Below are 17,051 nucleotides of genomic sequence, written 5' to 3'. Positions count from 1 at the left end.
TTGGGCTTCTGACCCTCCTGGCTTTGGCTCAGATCATGATGTCAGGGTTGGGCTCCTTGCTCAACAGAGAGTCTGCTTGGGATTCTCTCCTTCTTTCTCTCCCTCTGCCCCTCCCCCAGCTTGCAATCTCTCTCTAATAAATAAATAATCTTTCTTTTAAAAAAATCATGCTGAACAGCAGTTAAAGGGACAACCAGATAATTAATATTTTCTGTGTATTAGAACCTCATCACTTGTAAGAAGTTTCCACATATCTTATCCCATGTTAAACCTCTCAATAGCCCTGTGATGGAGATAGTGCTGGCCTCATTGTTCCTATTTTGTAGATGAGGAAGCTGGAGGTCATAAAATTTGGTTGTCTTGTCAAGTAAAAAATGAGTCAAAGACTTTGATGGCTCACCAAATAAGATACACAGATGGCAAATAGCATATGAAAAGATGCTCCATGTCATAGGTCATCAGGGAAATGTAAATTAAAACAACAATGAGATATCACTACACACCTATCAGAATGGCCAACACCCAGAACAATGACATCGAATGGCTGTTGAGAATGTGGAGAAACAGGAACTCACATTCACTGTTGATGAGTGTTTGAGAACGGCAAAACTGTACAACCACTCTGGAAAACAGTAGTTTTGTAGAAAACTAAACATACTCCTATCATATGATCAAGAAATCACATTCTTGGTATTTACCCAATGGATCTGAAAACATGTCCGCTCCAAAACCAGCACACAGATGTGTATAGCAGTTTTCTTCATAATTGTCAAAACTTAGAAGTGACCAAGATGTCCTTCAGTCGGTGAAAGAATAAATAAACAGTGGTACATCCAGACAGTGGAGTATTATCCAACAGTGAAAAGTAACGAGCTGTCAAGCCATGAAAAGATATGGAGAACCTTAAATACACACTATTAAGTGAGAGAGGCCAATCTGAAAAGGCTGCATGTCGTATGCATATGATACAGTCCAACTATAAGACATTCTGGAAAAGGTAAAACTATGGAAACAGTAACAATACTACTGTTACTGTTAGCAGGGAGGGAGGGATCAATAGGTGCAGCACAGAGGCTTTTTAGGGCAGTAAAAATATTCTGTATGATACTATAATGATACTTGTCATTATACATTTATCCAAAACCCATAGAATTTACAACAGCAAGAGAGAACTCTAATATGAACTACAGATTTGGGGTGATTATGATATGTCCATGAAGGTCCATCAACTGTAACAAATGTACCACTCTGGTGGGTGACGTTGATAATGTGGGACACTATGCATGTGGTAGAAGAAGGAATATATGGGAACTCTCTGTACCTCCCTGTCAATTTTACTGTAAACCTAAACCTGCTCTTAAAAACTAATCTTTTTGGGGCACCTAGGTGGCTCAGTGGGTTAAAGCCTCTGCCTTCAGCTCAAGTCATGATCCCAGGGTCCTGGGATAGAGCCCTGCATTGGTCTCTCTGCTCAGCAGGGAGCCTGCTTGCTCCTCTCTCTCTCTGCCTGCTTCTCTGCCTACTTGTGATCTCCGTCTGTCAAATAAATAAATAAAATCCTTACTAAAAAAAAAAAAACTAGTCTTTTTTAGGAAAATTAGTTTAAAAAAAAAAGTTGGTTGCCTTTTCCAAAATGACACTGCCAGTGAATGGTAGTATTATGCCTAAAACCCTTCTGTTTCCAAATCCCAATCTATTTCCACTGCACCATTTAATCAGATTGAGAAGAATTAACTTGAATCTATGTCTCATACACCATTTACTACCATGCCATTACCATTATGATCACTGTACCTAATATCTGTGGAATGTTTACTCTGTGCTAGCCTCATGGTAAGTGTTGTTTACACAAATTATTCAATGTAAGTCTCATAACAATTCAAAAAGGAGGCATCATTATTACTTTAATTCTCAAAGAGGAATTTGAGGCCAAGAGGTGGAGGAACTCTTGCCCATGTAACAAAGCCAGGTAAAAGTGGGTTTTAAACTAAATTCCGGCTAATTCCAAAAGCAAGATTTTAACTACAACCTCATATTTTCTTTACTAAAAAGGCAATGTTATAAAGATGAAATATTCATGTCACTAAGGTTCATGTCCTCATCTTCTCTTTTCTATACTGCAAAAACATCTGTCCCTCCCCCAAATTTCTCCATATCGGAAGTCTTAACTATCTCCCTTTCACCAATTCTTTCCCCATACTGAATTCTAAATAATCTTCCTAAAAGACAAATGGGCAAAAACAATCTCTTATTTGAAAATCTCCACTGATTCCAGGGAGCCTAAATTTTAGATTAAGTCATGCTCTTATGGTTATATGACTGAGCCCTGCTTTGGGCTTGATGCAGGGTCTGTTTATCCCTCTCCCTCTGCTTTGCTCCCCCACCCCCACTCTCATGTATACATACATACATGCATACATAAATACATAAAATCTTAAAAAAAGGAAAAGAAAAGAAAAGAAAATCTCTACTGGTTCCAAATTACTTCAATGACAAGGGTTAAACTCTATGTCATTTCATTAGATGCCTTTCATGAATGAGTCCTAACTTGTTCTTCCAAGTTCATTCCTGCAGTTTCACTCTGCTCAATGTAGGTTATATTCCCAGAAGTCCCCAGACTTTTCTGTGCCTTTTTACACAATGCTCTTTCTGCATGAGATACTTCTACTGTCTTCTTCTGGAAGACTTGTACTCACCTGCACTAGTAGGTAGAGATTAGATTGTGCTATAGAAACAAACACACTCTCAGTGACATAAAAGGTTTTTTTCTCACTCATCATGAGTCAGCGGGGGGTTCTGTTGAGTCTTCCTTACTCAGGAACCCAGGCTTATTGAAAAGCCCCTATTTAGAGTGTTGTCAGGCCCTAATCAAGGAAAAAAGGGAGAAACAGAGAGCAAGCAAGCCCCAAATCATCCATTGTTTAAAGCTTCCATTGAGAAATAGCATACATCAATTCCAATCACTTTCATTGATCAAAGTAAGTCACAAGCATGGGTTCAGGCAAGGAGTCAGCAGATAAGGATTTAATTAGGTTTGGAATATTCCAGAAGAGTGTAATGGAGAAAGAGTTAAGGATGGAGTATTTAAAATGATGGGCCGTGGTGTCTGAACTGGATAAGGAGATAAGGGAAGTCATAAAGTGTTTGATAGTGGTGAGGTCAATGAGTTAGAGACTTCTGTAAGACTGAAGGTGAATGGTCTCTGGAGGAATTTCATGTTTATTGGGAAAGATACATAAACAGGCTGGGGGAGGGGCCACATAATTCAACCCACAATAACTATTAATTTTCTTGTTTTTTTATTTTTCCCCAACTCAGTTGTAAGCCCCATGAGAGCAGAGACCTTGTCTGTCCTTCTAACTATTATATCCACAATGACTAGAACAAAGCCCAGCACATAGTAGCTGGTCAGCAAAAAGCTGATAATGAATGAATGAATGAGTGAATGGATGGATGAGTAGTAGGTTTCTTCTACTTCCACAGGACTCCTGAGAAAAGTTGGAAATGACCAAGTCACCCTGCATAATACATCAACTCCAAAGATCATACCATCACTTTCCTCTCTCCCTGTATGCCTGCACTTTTCTTCCATGGAGAAGTGGAGCTTATTTCTCCTTCTTTTGAATCTAAGCATCCTCTAGGACTTCTCTGATCAATAGAATCCAATAGAAATACATTCTGGGATCTCTTGGCCCAGGCTTTAAGAAAACTACAAGCTTCTCTTTCCTTTCTCTTGAAACTCAGCAACCATGATGTAAAAACAAGCCACATGGAAGACAATTCAAGTCCTTTCTATGGCAGCTCTGGTCTAGGCACCCTCTGCCCACCAGCATCAACTGCCAGTCATTTGAATGAACATTCCAGTCCAGTGTACCCTCTGCAGCCCCACATAACATCACAGAACAAAACAACCTCCCTGCTAAGATAATGGACCAACAAAATTGTAGAAAATAATACAATAGTGGTTGCCTTAAGCCACTAAGTTTGGGGGTGATTTGTTACCCAGTGACAGATAACTGAAACAGAAATCAGCACCTGCACGTGTGATGCTGCGGTAAGAAAAACATAAAACATGGAGGACCGATTTGGGGAGCAAATGGTGGCAGGAAGCCTGGAGATCCTCAAGAAGGCTATTGATGAAGGCTGGCAGAGCTAGTGAGGAGATCCCTATTGGATACTAGAACAAAGGGAATACAATTTATATACCAGGAGAAATTTTACTGAAACCATCACCTGTGTATACATCACAAATGGAAATGGTGTCTCACAAACCTATAGATCTGGCTAAGAAGATTGCCAGGCAAAATGCTGAAAGTGCCATTTGGCTTCTCTTAGCTTGCTAGGCTATGACAAAACACAAGTAGAAAGGAATGAGCTAGATAAAGAACTATTTGAGTAGAATTTGGAGGAAATACAAAGGGTACAGGGAAATCTTCAAGGTAGCAAATGTTCTCCAAAGTAGGAAGTGGCCTTGAGGCAAAGCTCAAATCTAGGGTGTTATCAATAAAACATGGCTTCAGTGTGAGATTCAGATCAAAGGTGCAAGATCTTTTGCAAGGACAGAATGTTTTAAGTTGGTGTCTAAGAGACCCTTAGGCCATACAAAAATATTTCTAAATATCTTAAGGGCATGATTTGTAGATCCCCAGCAATAGAACTTCTAAGAATATTAAGGCTGTTATAGCAACTTTGATGCGAGTGTATACCTAGTAAACTAGTAAAGATAAATAATAATGTTAACAATCCAGTGGAAATGCGGCTCCAGGGAAACATATCATTGACAACGCTATAGAATTGTTTCAAGCTTTCTAGAAAGCAGTCTGGCAATAGGTAACAAAATGTTCCTTTTTTCCAAATAGTTTTTCTTTAGGAATATTGACCTAAGGAAATGGCCCGAAAGAGATAATTTTTAAAAAGCCATTGGTCTATGGGGCGCCTGGGTGGCTCAGTGGGTTAAGCCTCTGCCTTTGGCTCAGGTCATGATCTCAGGGTCCTGGGATTGAGTCCCGCATCGGGCTCTCTGCTTGGCAGGGAGCCTGCTTCCTCTCTCTCTCTCTCTCTCTCTCTCTCTCTGCTTGTCTCTCTGCCTACTTGTGATCTCTCTTTGTCAAATAAATAAATAAAATCTTTAAAAACAAAAAGCCATTGGTCTAAATAGGCCTTCATGGTCACATTATTTATCATAAAAAGAAACTGAAAACAATCCCAATGTCCAAAAATAGAGATTTGAATGTGCAAACTGTGGTATATTTACATGACAGGCTGCTCGATAATCATTAAAAAGACAAGTTTATGGATTGTGTTGACTTGAGGTGATGTGGGCTTGAAATATCATTAGTAAAAGAGCAAAGTATGAAGTGGTAAGTGCATGTTATTTCAATTCCCTAAAAATAAGTACCATCTATGTATTTCTGATAAAATAAAGAAAATGTGTATATAACAACTTAATGTTTAGTATGCTTTAAAATTGAAGTACTTGATATTCCAGTTTGAAAGAATGAAGTGGATACTGTGAAGAATTACCCAAAAAAAGTTAAGGAAACTAGAACAGACACATTTGTGTGCAGGGTGTGTTTATTAAGAGCTGACAAGGACTTACCATGTTCATAGCCCTGAGCTAGGCATAGCAAGTAGAACAAAGGAAGAGTAGGATATAGTCCCCAGGCTCAATAAACATTCAAAAACCAAAAAGAACACAATAGATTACAGTGTAGATGAGTTTTTTGGGTTCAATTCTGTGAAAAAAGACCAAAGGGGTTTTTGAAACTCTGTTTTACAAAAACTAGAATTCTGTGAGACGTTTTGCAAATGGAATTAGGCTTTAGACACTTTTGTTAAATTGTTAATTTTTAAAATACTGTTCTGTTTTTAAAATGCTCTTTTAAAACATTTACACATTATGGAGAAGAACAAAAAAGAGAGTAAAATAAAAGCATGTCACCTAAAATTGATCCCATTCCTGAGAAATCATCGTTTATACTTTGTAAATATCATTTTAGCCAGGTTCACTTAGTCAGGGTTCAACCAGGAAAGCAGAACCAGTAGGAGATATATTTTTATAGACTTATTGCAAAGAACTGGTTTACATAATTGTGGGGGCCAACTAGACAAGTCCAAAATCCATAGGACAGACCATCAGGAAGGACAGAATGGAAACCGAGGGCACAGGCCGAAGCTGGACACAGACAGAACTACTTCTTCAGGGAAACATCAGCTGTGCTCTTAGAATCAGATCCACCCACATTATCTAGGAAAATCTCCCTTACTTCAAGCCAACTGATCATGGGTTTTAATCATATCTTAAAACACTTACAAAAGCAACACTCAGATTAGTATTTGATTGAATAAATGAAGAGTTTGGACTCGTCAAGTTGACATGTCAAAAGACAATCACAGTCCACCCCTTGTCAATGTGGCATCCATACACATTCCCTTAAATCACACTCAACCTCTAAATAAAGGCAAAAACAAAGTTGTATTTTTGCTTAACATGATATAACTATCCTGTATACAACCGAGATCTCACTAGCCCTTTCCCCAGAAGGAGATGCAAAGTTCTTAGGTGTTGTTTACTTTTCTCCTTTGTTATCCTGTAACTTAAATACCATCATATAAAATTAACAACTACTGGGGCACCCAAGTGGCTCAGTCAGTTGGGTGTCTGCCTTTGGCTTGGGTCATGATTTCAGGGTCCTGGGATGGAGGCCTGCGTGGGGCTCTCTGTACAACAGGGAGCCTGCTTCTCTCTCTCTCTGCTTGCCCTCCCCCTGCTTGGGCTCTCTTGCTATCTGACAAATAAATATATAAAAATCTTAAAATTAACAATTACAGATACATACTATGTTAGATGATAAGGGAATAAGAATGGGAAGGAAGCAAGTATTTCCTTAATATATATTTATATAAAAATAAGAAATAAATATTCATAACACTTAGACCTCATTTCTGTAACTGGGCACCTGGTCATAGTATTTATAACTACATTCTTCTGCTTCCCATTCCACATCCTCTTTGCCCTCAGCAAGCACCTCCGCTGGCCATGCTCCTTTACCTGGTGGGGTGACCCAAGACTTCATTCCTAAAGAGCCTGGAGCATGAGCAGTCTAGCCCAAATTCAGTTGTTGTAATTCCTTTGATTTTAGTCACAGAGTCATACAAAGAGGCATCTTTGAGGGATCACCTATATTCCAGGCATAATCCTCCCTACCTCCATTGTATAGTGGTGCTCTGTTTCTCCTTGGTAATCAGTATCAGTTACTCCAGCCAGTAGGTTAACTTTCTTTGTCTGAGGATAGAGGCATGAATATCCCAAAGTGACCAGGTGACAGTCTCAACTTCCAGGTCAATGGAACAGTTGTTTCTGTTTGTGGAAATATTTCTCCCTTTGGAAATTAGATATCTAGACCAGCAGAAGCTAAGGACCCCAGAGATAGAAAGCAAAAATTGTACTGATGTATCACCAGCCACTCCCAATCCAATGCTTTAATCAAAGGCTGATGAATCCTGGCTACAGGAGAAATACTTGCATATATTGGACACTGATAGAGAGCATAGGATATATAGCAGCCTGATTTAGGTCACCTCTGAGACCATTCTGAAGTCTTTCCCTAATATCAAAATGGAATGTTCTAGAGCTTCAGAAACTTCTCTTTCCAGAGAAACAGAAATGATTCTCTGTAAACACTTTCCCTTCCTCTCTCCTAATGCCCTCCCCTTCACTTTCTTCAGGCAGCTACTAACACATCTACTGAGGGAAGCATCCTGGAAGTCATTCTTTACAAAGAGTCTGTCTAAATACTCAATTATACATTTTCAGTTGAAGGTTCCATGCTTCACAATTTTGGTTTTTGATGCATGTCATTTTCTCTTTTGTGGTACAAAAAATTGTGGTCCATAGCATAGCCTTTCCTCTGCTCCTTTAAACAATGTTTTGATTCTAATGGGTCAGCTAAGTACTGGCAGAATTAACTGGTTTTGCATCATGAGAAGCTACAATGCCTCTTAACTAAATGGTATTCAGTAAAGAGAAAGAAAAGGAGAAACATGTGGTGTAGCCCCACTATGGGAGAGGGTGCGAATGGGCCAAACTTCTAAGGTTCAGAGGTCCTACTTCCTAGTTATCTATGTCCCACTCATCACCTCTTGAAATATCTACTCTTTTGTGTTTCCAAATCCTTATAATCAGCCTTTGTTGGTAGAAATTGTATTATGAATTCATATCTTTAATTCCTTAGTTCTTCAACTAGATGAGTTCATAGGACCTAAAAGATCAACCTTAATAAAGTCTGAAGATGTGAGATGGAGGGTAAAGAGGAAGTAAGAGACTATGGGGCAGCTCTCCCAGAGAACAGGGATGCAGAAAGCCTTAGCACCACTAAAGGCCTGAGAGAACACTGTGTCCAATACTCTGAATAAAGTTAGTGTGGAGGATTCTTTGTTGGGCCTCAACTGGTCCCATAGAATTAACAAGGCATCATGTTGTTGGGGGAGCAGGGTTCCTGTCACTGGACTTGTTTGTATCAGAATCACTTGAGGCAGAGCTTTTAAACCTTACACACACACACACACACACACACACACACACACACACCAGTGATTCTAGAATGGGTCCTGGTATAGAAGGAGAACAAGACAGGTTTGAAAACCTCCCTAGGTTATTCTGCTATATGACTTGATCCACGACCCAGTTATTTCCCTGGCTTAACATGAAAAGCCACAGGAAACACTTTTTTCTTCCTCACCCACAAATGCTGCTTCCCTTTATGTGCCACTTACCCCAGTAAGCACAATTCAAACTGGTTTAAGACTAGGGAATGTAGTGGCTCACTTTTGTGTGGTTTCAGGTACGGCTTGATCCGGGACTCAAACGGTATCACCAGGACAGTATTTCTCCATTTCCTTAGCCTTAGTTCCAACATCTGACCCCATGTGGTCATGGACGACTGCAGCAGTACCAGCCACTACATCCTCTCTCCTTCATGTCCATCAAGAAGAGAATTAAGAGTCTCCCAGGATTCCTGATAACTATATCTTTGCACATCATTGGCTCATTCCTGAACAGATCACTGTGGCCAAGAGAATGTGATATGTTGCTTAGCCAGTCAGGGCCCACCTCTAGACCTGGGGTTTAAAGTCCGTCACATCCAAGCCACAAAGCTGGGGATGGGTGCTGGGCACAAACCAGTGGTAGCCACTGCTCTTGTAATCTGCAGCTAATCAGAGCAAGCATCTCACGAATCACTCTGAATGTTGCTGGATCGACCCCACCTGGAGGTTTTGTATAATGTGCCATTCCTTTGACACATCTGTGCAAGACTGACAAAGACATATGTTAAGGAGACTTGTTCCTTGACCTCAAGCAGCTTATGACAATCCAGTCAATGAACAAATGTTTTCATTTTAGAAAAGAAAGGAAGAACACCTGGTCTATATAACCAGATATCTCCTTTCTCGGACTTCAACTCTTACTGACCCAACAAAGTTCTGAAAGTAAGAGATTATTAAAAATGGTTCATTTTCTTCAAGTAGGCATTTAAAACCTCATTCATTTCAAATGTTCCCTCTAAGACAGCCAGCTGTTAAAAATTGTATAAGCTGTCTCCACAGAGCCATCTAATGCACTCATTTTCATTTGGGGACATCTACTGACAAGAGCAATGAGCAACAAATAAGGAGACAGATGACCTGGGTCCTACCTACTTCTCAGCCATCACTAGTGATGGGATGCTGGGTAAGTGGCTTTGTTCCTTAAATAAGAAAGGGCTTTTTAAACTTTGCTATGACATGGAAATCAAGGGAATATTGTTCCTGTTAAGTAACTAACCTTTCAAAGTTTACAAAAAGAAGCTTTCACTTTCAGGAAAATAAAGATACCACCAACAGATATATACTGAGCACCCACTACATGCCAGGCACAGTGCTAGGCTCTAGGGATAGAATAATACAAAAGGCCCAGCTCTTTGGAGTGCCTGGGTGACTCAGTCTGTTAAGTGTCTGCCTTTGGCTCAGGTCATGATCCCAGGGTCCTGGGATTGGGTTCCACAACAGGCTCCTTGCTCAGTGGGGAGCCTGCTTCTCCCTCTTCCTCTGCCTGCTGCTCCCCCTGCTTGTGCTCACTCTCTCTCTGTCAAATAAATAAATAAAATCTTCTTTTAAAAATTGTAATAACAAAAGGCCCAGCTCTTACCATGTTAGTCAGGGAGACAGGTAAATAAACAATTACAGTGCCATGTGCTTTCTGCTGTAACTGGACTATGCATGGGCTGCCATCTGAATTGAAAGGCTGGGCATGAGTGTTGGTGGTTAAGGGCTGAGTTTTGCACATTAGCAAGGCAGCAAGGAACGGGGATTAGGGTTAGATAAGCATTTGAGGCAGAGGGAAAAACACATACCCAAGCAGGAAGCATAGTGTATATGCTCCATACCCTGTTTGCCCCTCCAGAGGCACTGTCCATCCCTGTCCACTTTGCTCTGTGCCCCAGAATTGGCCTCTGTGGAATGCATCTCTGGAGCTCCCTTGCCTTCTGGCTTCTAACTGGATTCAGCCAATGAGATATACTGGGTGGAGAATGGAAGGAAGTGAGAGACAACGTTCAAATGTGTGTCCCCCGGCTCCCTCTCTGAGGAACAGGGAGGCCACAGCTCCAGCACCCTAGGCTGACCCCCCTTACTCTAGATCCTGGGGGCAGCTTCCTCACTTGCCTCTTTAGATCTAGAGGTGGTAATGACCTTCCATTTTTGTTTCCCTTAACCCTGGCCGCACCTTTGTAAAAAGCCAAGTAAACTTTTCAGTTACCTCTTTTGTGTGTATCATCTGACTCCTGCCAGGCCCCTGACTGGTACATGTGTGGATTATGTAGAAATTGCAGGGCTGGAACATAGAGTGTATGTCTGCATAGGGCAAGAGTGATGAGGGCAGAAAGTTGGCAGGAACCAGGTCCTTGAGGGCCTTGGATTCTCTGTGAGGAATGAGTAAAGATTTTACCATGAAGGTAAGAGGAAGCCAGTTTTTTAATCATTAGGTTACATTTAAAAAGTCTTTAGTAGTCATAATGGATAATATATGTACTACATATAATTCAGAAGCAGCTCCTTGCATGCTACCAGGCCTTAGGAGAAATGGAGCATGGAACATCAGTGGCCCAGGGTGGGATAGGTTCAGTCGAAGGTGAGCAATCCTTTGTATGATAGAAGTGGTATATCCAGGATCAAACACAAGCAGGGCAAGAAGTTACAAGTAAGCAACAGATGCAGAAGGCCCCAAATCCCTCTACTTTAACTCATATTTATAGCTACATCAGGGCAGAAGGGAGGCTTATTATCAGCTGAAAGAGGAGGAAAATAAGTTGATCCTTGTTCATGGATGGGTTGCCTTGTGTTGTGGATGGAATTGTGTCCCACAAAAATTCATATGTTGAAGTTCTTCCAGTTTGATGGTATTTTAGAATGAGGCCTTTGGGAGGTAATTAGGCTTAGAAGAGATCATGAGTCAGGACCCCCATGATGGGATTAGTGCCCTTAAAAGAAGAGAACTCAAAGAGCTTCCTTCTTCTCTCTCTACCATGTGAGGACACAGCAAGGAGGTGGCTGTCTGCAATCCTGAAAGAGGGACTTCACCAGAACCTAATCATACTGGCACCCTGGTCTGAGACTTCTATCCTCCAAAACTATAAATTCTGTTATTCAAGCCACCCACTTTTGTGATTTTTTGTATGACAAACCTAGCAGCTGTTGTTAATTCATGACATCAATTAGTAATGACTCTGAAAGGTAGGGAAGTCCTCCATTGTCAGCATTCCAAATGTGATATCTAGTCATTCACTGTGTGTGGAAAAGAGAAATGAACTGATGTAAGATTATATACAGACTCAGAGGGAGTGGCAATAGCTTGGCTGGTTGGTCAGGGAACTGGAAAAAGAAAATTGGAATACCAGGGTCAAAAAGATCTGAGAAAGAGACATTTGGACTTATGATAGTTGGCAAAAAATATCGTTGTGTCAAATGCTAACACCTGACAGAGATCATCCACAATGGCAGAGGTAGTAAACCCCAAGTAGACAGAATGACTGACCAGTTGGCATTAGCCCGTCTGAGATAATATAGGTGATATTAGTATCACCTATTCTACTGCTGACATCATGGGCTCATGGATGATAGACCTGGTGGTAGGGATGAAGGTTATGCCCAACAGCATGACTTCCATTCATCCAAGCGTATCCAGCTACTGCCACTGCTAAATGTCTAACATCCCAGCAACAGAGCTAAGCACCTGGCATTATACCATCTCTTGCAGAAATCAACTATTTTCACCCTTCAAGAGGCAGCAATGTATGTCTGAGATCAATACATATTTTGAACTTAAGGTTGCCTTTCCTTCCTGAAGGGCCTTGGCCCAAAACCACCAATCAAAGATTTGCAGAGTGTTCGATTTACCTATGTGGAATGAAATAACATTGTCTTAGACTGAGAGACTCACTCTCCAGGGAAGAAGTGGTGTAATGGGAACAAGATCATGGCATCCATTGGTCCTATTAGATTGCACACCACTAGAAGCCATCATCCTGACAGCAACAGAACAGTCTCTTACAGACATAACTGAGGTGCCAATTCAGAGATGATAAACTGAAGGGGTTGGGTGCCATTGCAAATGAAATGACCATCGTGTAGATTACATGGGTTCAAGAGACAAGGGGTGATGTAGGAATAACCCCACTTATCCTCACTCCTTAGAACACAAGACCAACCAGAATCTTGTGAAAGCTGCTTTGAAGTGGGGCAAAGTTACTATAAGTAAGAAGTCAGTATGAATGGCACAAGGGTGGGCTGCAATGGATTCTGTGGTACTCCACCCAGATCTCCCCTTGGGAGATGCACATATTCCTTCCAGCTGCTAATATCAGCTGCGGACAGGAGGAGTCAAGATGGCGGAGAAGTAGCAGGCTGAGACTACTTCAGGTAGCGGGAGATCAGCTAGATAGCTTATCTAAAGATTGCAAACACCTACAAATCCAACGGGAGATCGAAGGGAAGAAGTACAGCAATTCTAGAAAGAGAAAATCAACCACTTTCTGAAAGGTAGGACTGGCGGAGAAGTGAATCCAAAGCGATGGGAAGATAGACCGCGGGGGGAGGGGCCGGCTCCCGGCAAGTGGCGGAGCAATGGAGCACAAAGTCAGGACTTTTAAAAGACTGTTCCGCTGAGGGACATCGCTCCAGAGGCTTAACCGGGGTGAAGCCCACGCGGGGTCAGCGTGTCCTCAGGTCCCGCAGGGTCACAGAAGGATCGGGGGTGTCTGAGTGTCGCAGAGCTTACAGGTATTAGAAGGGGGAAGCCGGCTCAGAGACAGAGCCGAGGAGTGAGCTCACAGCTCGGGGTTACCTTGAACTGGTCGCAGGCTCGGTCAGCTCGGAGCGCGGCTGGAGGCCAGGGTGACGGGAGTAATTGGGCGCTGTTCTCTGAGGGCGCACTGAGGAGTGGGGCCCCGAGCTCTCGGCTCCTCCGGGCCGGAGACTGGGAGGCCGCCATCTTCATTCCCGTCCTCCGACCTCAACGGAAAGCGCTCAGGGAACAAAAGCTCCTGAAAGCAAACCCGAGCGGATTACTCAGCCCGGCCCCTGGTAAGGGCGGTGCAACTCTGCTGGGGGCAAAGACACTTGAGAATCACTACAACAGGCCCCTCCCGCAGAAGATCAACAAGAAACCCAGCCAGGACCAAGTTCACTTTCGAGGAGTGCAGTTTCAATACCAAGGAGAGCGGCAGAATTCCAGAGGAGGAGAAAGCAAAGCACGGAACTCATGGCTTTCACCCCATGATTCTTTAGTCTTGCAGTTAATTTAATTTTTTTTTCTTTTTCAATTTTTTTTCTCTCTTTTTCTGCTAAATTTTTTAAACTTTTACCCTTTTCTTTTTTAAGACTTTTAACTAGTTTAATATATATATATATACATATACATGTATATATATATATATTCTTTTCTTTTTTATATTTTTTCTTTATTCGTTTTCTTTTTTTTTTCTTTCTGAACCTCTTTTTATCCCCTTTCTCCCCCCTCATGATTTGGGATCTCTTCTGATTTGGTTAAAGCATATTTTCCTGGGGTCTTTGCCACCCTTTTAGTATTTTACTTGCTCCTTCATATACTCTTATCTGGACAAAATGACAAGGCGGAAAAATTCACCACAAAAAAAAAAGAACAAGAGGCAGTACCGAAGGCTAGGGATCTAATCAATACAGACATTGGTAATATGTCAGATCTAGAGTTCAGAATGATGATTCTCAAGGTTCTAGCCAGGCTTGAAAAAGGCATGGAAGATATTAGAGAAACCCTCTCGGGAGATATAAAAGCCCTTTCTGGAGAAATAAAAGAACTAAAATCTAACCAAGTTGAAATCAAAAAAGCTATTAATGAGGTGCAATAAAAAAAATGGAGGCTCTCACTGCTAGGATAAATGAGGCAGAAGAAAGAATTAGCGATATAGAAGACCAAATGACAGAGAATAAAGAAGCTGAGCAAAAGAGGGACAAACAGCTGCTGGACCACAAGGGCAGAATTCGAGACATAAGTGACACCATAAGACGAAACAACATTAGAATAATTGGGATTCCAGAAGAAGAAGAAAGAGAGAGGGGAGCAGAAGGTATATTGGAGAGAATTATTAGAGAGAATTTCCCCAATATGGCAAAGGGAACAAGCATCAAAATCCAGGAGGTGCAGAGAACCCCCCTCAAAATCAATAAGAATAGGTCCACACCCCGTCACCTAATAGTAAAATTTACAAGTCTTAGCGACAAAGAGAAATCCTGAAAGCAGCCTGGGAAAAGAAGTCTGTAACATACAATGGTAAAAATATTAGATTGGCAGCAGACTTATCCACAGAGACCTGGCAGGCCAGAAAGAGCTGGCATGATATATTCAGAGTACTAAACGAGAAAAACATGCAGCCAAGAATACTATATCCAGCTAGGCTATCATTGAAAATAGAAGGAGAGATTAAAAGCTTCCAGGACAAACAAAAACTGAAAGAATTTGCAAACACCAAACCAGCTCTACAGAAAATATTGAAAGGGGTCCTCTAAGCAAAGAGAGAGCCTAAAAGTAGTAGATCAGAAAGGAACAGAGACAATATACAGTAACAGTCACCTTACAGGCAATACAATGACACTAAATTCATATCTCTCAATAGTTACCCTGAATGTTAATGAGCTAAATGCCCCAATCAAAAGACACAGGGTAGGGGCACCTGGGTGGCTCAGTGGTTAAATCCTCTGCCTTCGGCCCAGGTCGTGATCCCAGGGTCCTGGGATCGAGCCCCACATTGGGCTCTCTGCTCAGCAGAGAGCCTGCTTCCCCTCCTTCTCTATCTACCTGTCTCTCTCCCTGTTTGTGATCTCTGTCTGTCAAATAAATAAATAAAAATCTTTAAAAAAAAAAAAAGACACGGGGTATCAGAATGGATAAAAAAACAAAACCCATCTATATGTTGCCTACAAGAAACTCATTTTAAACCTGAAGACACCTCCAGACTTAAAGTGAGGGGGTGGAAAACAATTTACCATGCTAATGGACATCAGAAGAAAGCAGGAGTGGCAATCCTTATATCAGATCAATTAGAGTTCAAGCCAAAGACTATAATAAAAGATGAGGAAGGACACTATACCATACTCAAGGGATCTGTCCAACAAGAAGATCTAACAATTGTAAATATCTATGCCCCTAACATGGGAGTGGCCAACTATATAAACCAACTAATAACAAAATCAAAGAAACACATCAACAATAATACAATAATAGTAGGGGACTTTAACACTCCCCTCACTGAAATAGACATATCATCCAAGCAAAAGATCAACAAGGAAATAAAGGCCTTGAATGACACACTGGACCAGATGGACATCACAGATATATTCAGAACATTTCATCCCAAAGCAACAGAATACACATTCTTCTCTAGTGCACATGGAACATTCTCCAGAATAGATCACATCCTGGGTCCTAAATCAGGTCTCAACCGGTATCATAAGATTGGGATCATTCCCTGCATATTTTTAGACCACAATGCTCTGAAGCTAGAACTCAATTACAAGAGGAAATTTGGAAAGAACCCAAATACATGGAGACTAAACAGCATCCTTCTAAAGAATGAATGGGTCAACCAGGAAATTAAAGAAGAATTGAAAAAATTCATGGAAACAAATGATAATGAAAACACAACAGTTCAAAATCTGTGGGACACAACAGAGGCATTCCTGAGAGGAAAATATATAGTGGTACAAGCCTTTCTCAAGAAACAAGAAAGGTCTCAGGTACACAACCTAACCCTACACCTAAAGGAGCTGGAGAAAGAACAAGAAAGAAACCCTAAACCCAGCAGGAGAAGAGAAATTATAAAGATCAGAGCAGAAATCAATGAAATAGGAACCAAAAAAACAATAGAACAAATCAACGAAAGTAGGAGCTGGTTCTTTGAAAGAATTAATAAGATTGATAAACCCCTGGCCAGACTTATCAAAAAGAAAAGAGAAAGGACCCAAATAAATAAAATCATGAATGAAAGAGGAGAGATCACAACTAACACCAAAGAAATACAGACAATTATAAGAACATACTATGAGCAACTCTACACCAACAAATTTGACAATCTGGAAGAAATGGATGCATTTCTAGAGACATATAAACTACCACAACTGAACCAGGAAGAAATAGAAAACCTGAACAGACCCATAACCAGTAAGGAGATTGAAACAGTCATCAAAAATCTCCAAACAAACAAAAGCCCAGGGCCAGACGGCTTCCCGGGGGAATTCTACCAAACATTTAAAGAAGAACTAATTCCTATTCTCCTGAAACTGTTCCAAAAAATAGAAATGGAAGGAAAACTTCCAAACTCATTTTATGAGGCCAGCATCACCTTGATCCCCAAACCAGACAAGGATCCCATCAAAAAAGAGAACTACAGACCAATATCCTTGATGAACATAGATGCGAAAATTCTCACCAAAATACTAGCCAGTAGGATTCAACAGTACACTAAAAGGATTATTCACCACGA

Source organism: Lontra canadensis, unplaced genomic scaffold (assembly GCF_010015895.1).
Source record: "Lontra canadensis isolate GAN:19392208 unplaced genomic scaffold, GSC_riverotter_1.0 scaffold15, whole genome shotgun sequence".
Taxonomy (NCBI): domain Eukaryota; kingdom Metazoa; phylum Chordata; class Mammalia; order Carnivora; family Mustelidae; genus Lontra; species Lontra canadensis.
Note: the sequence above shows the minus strand (reverse complement) of the source record.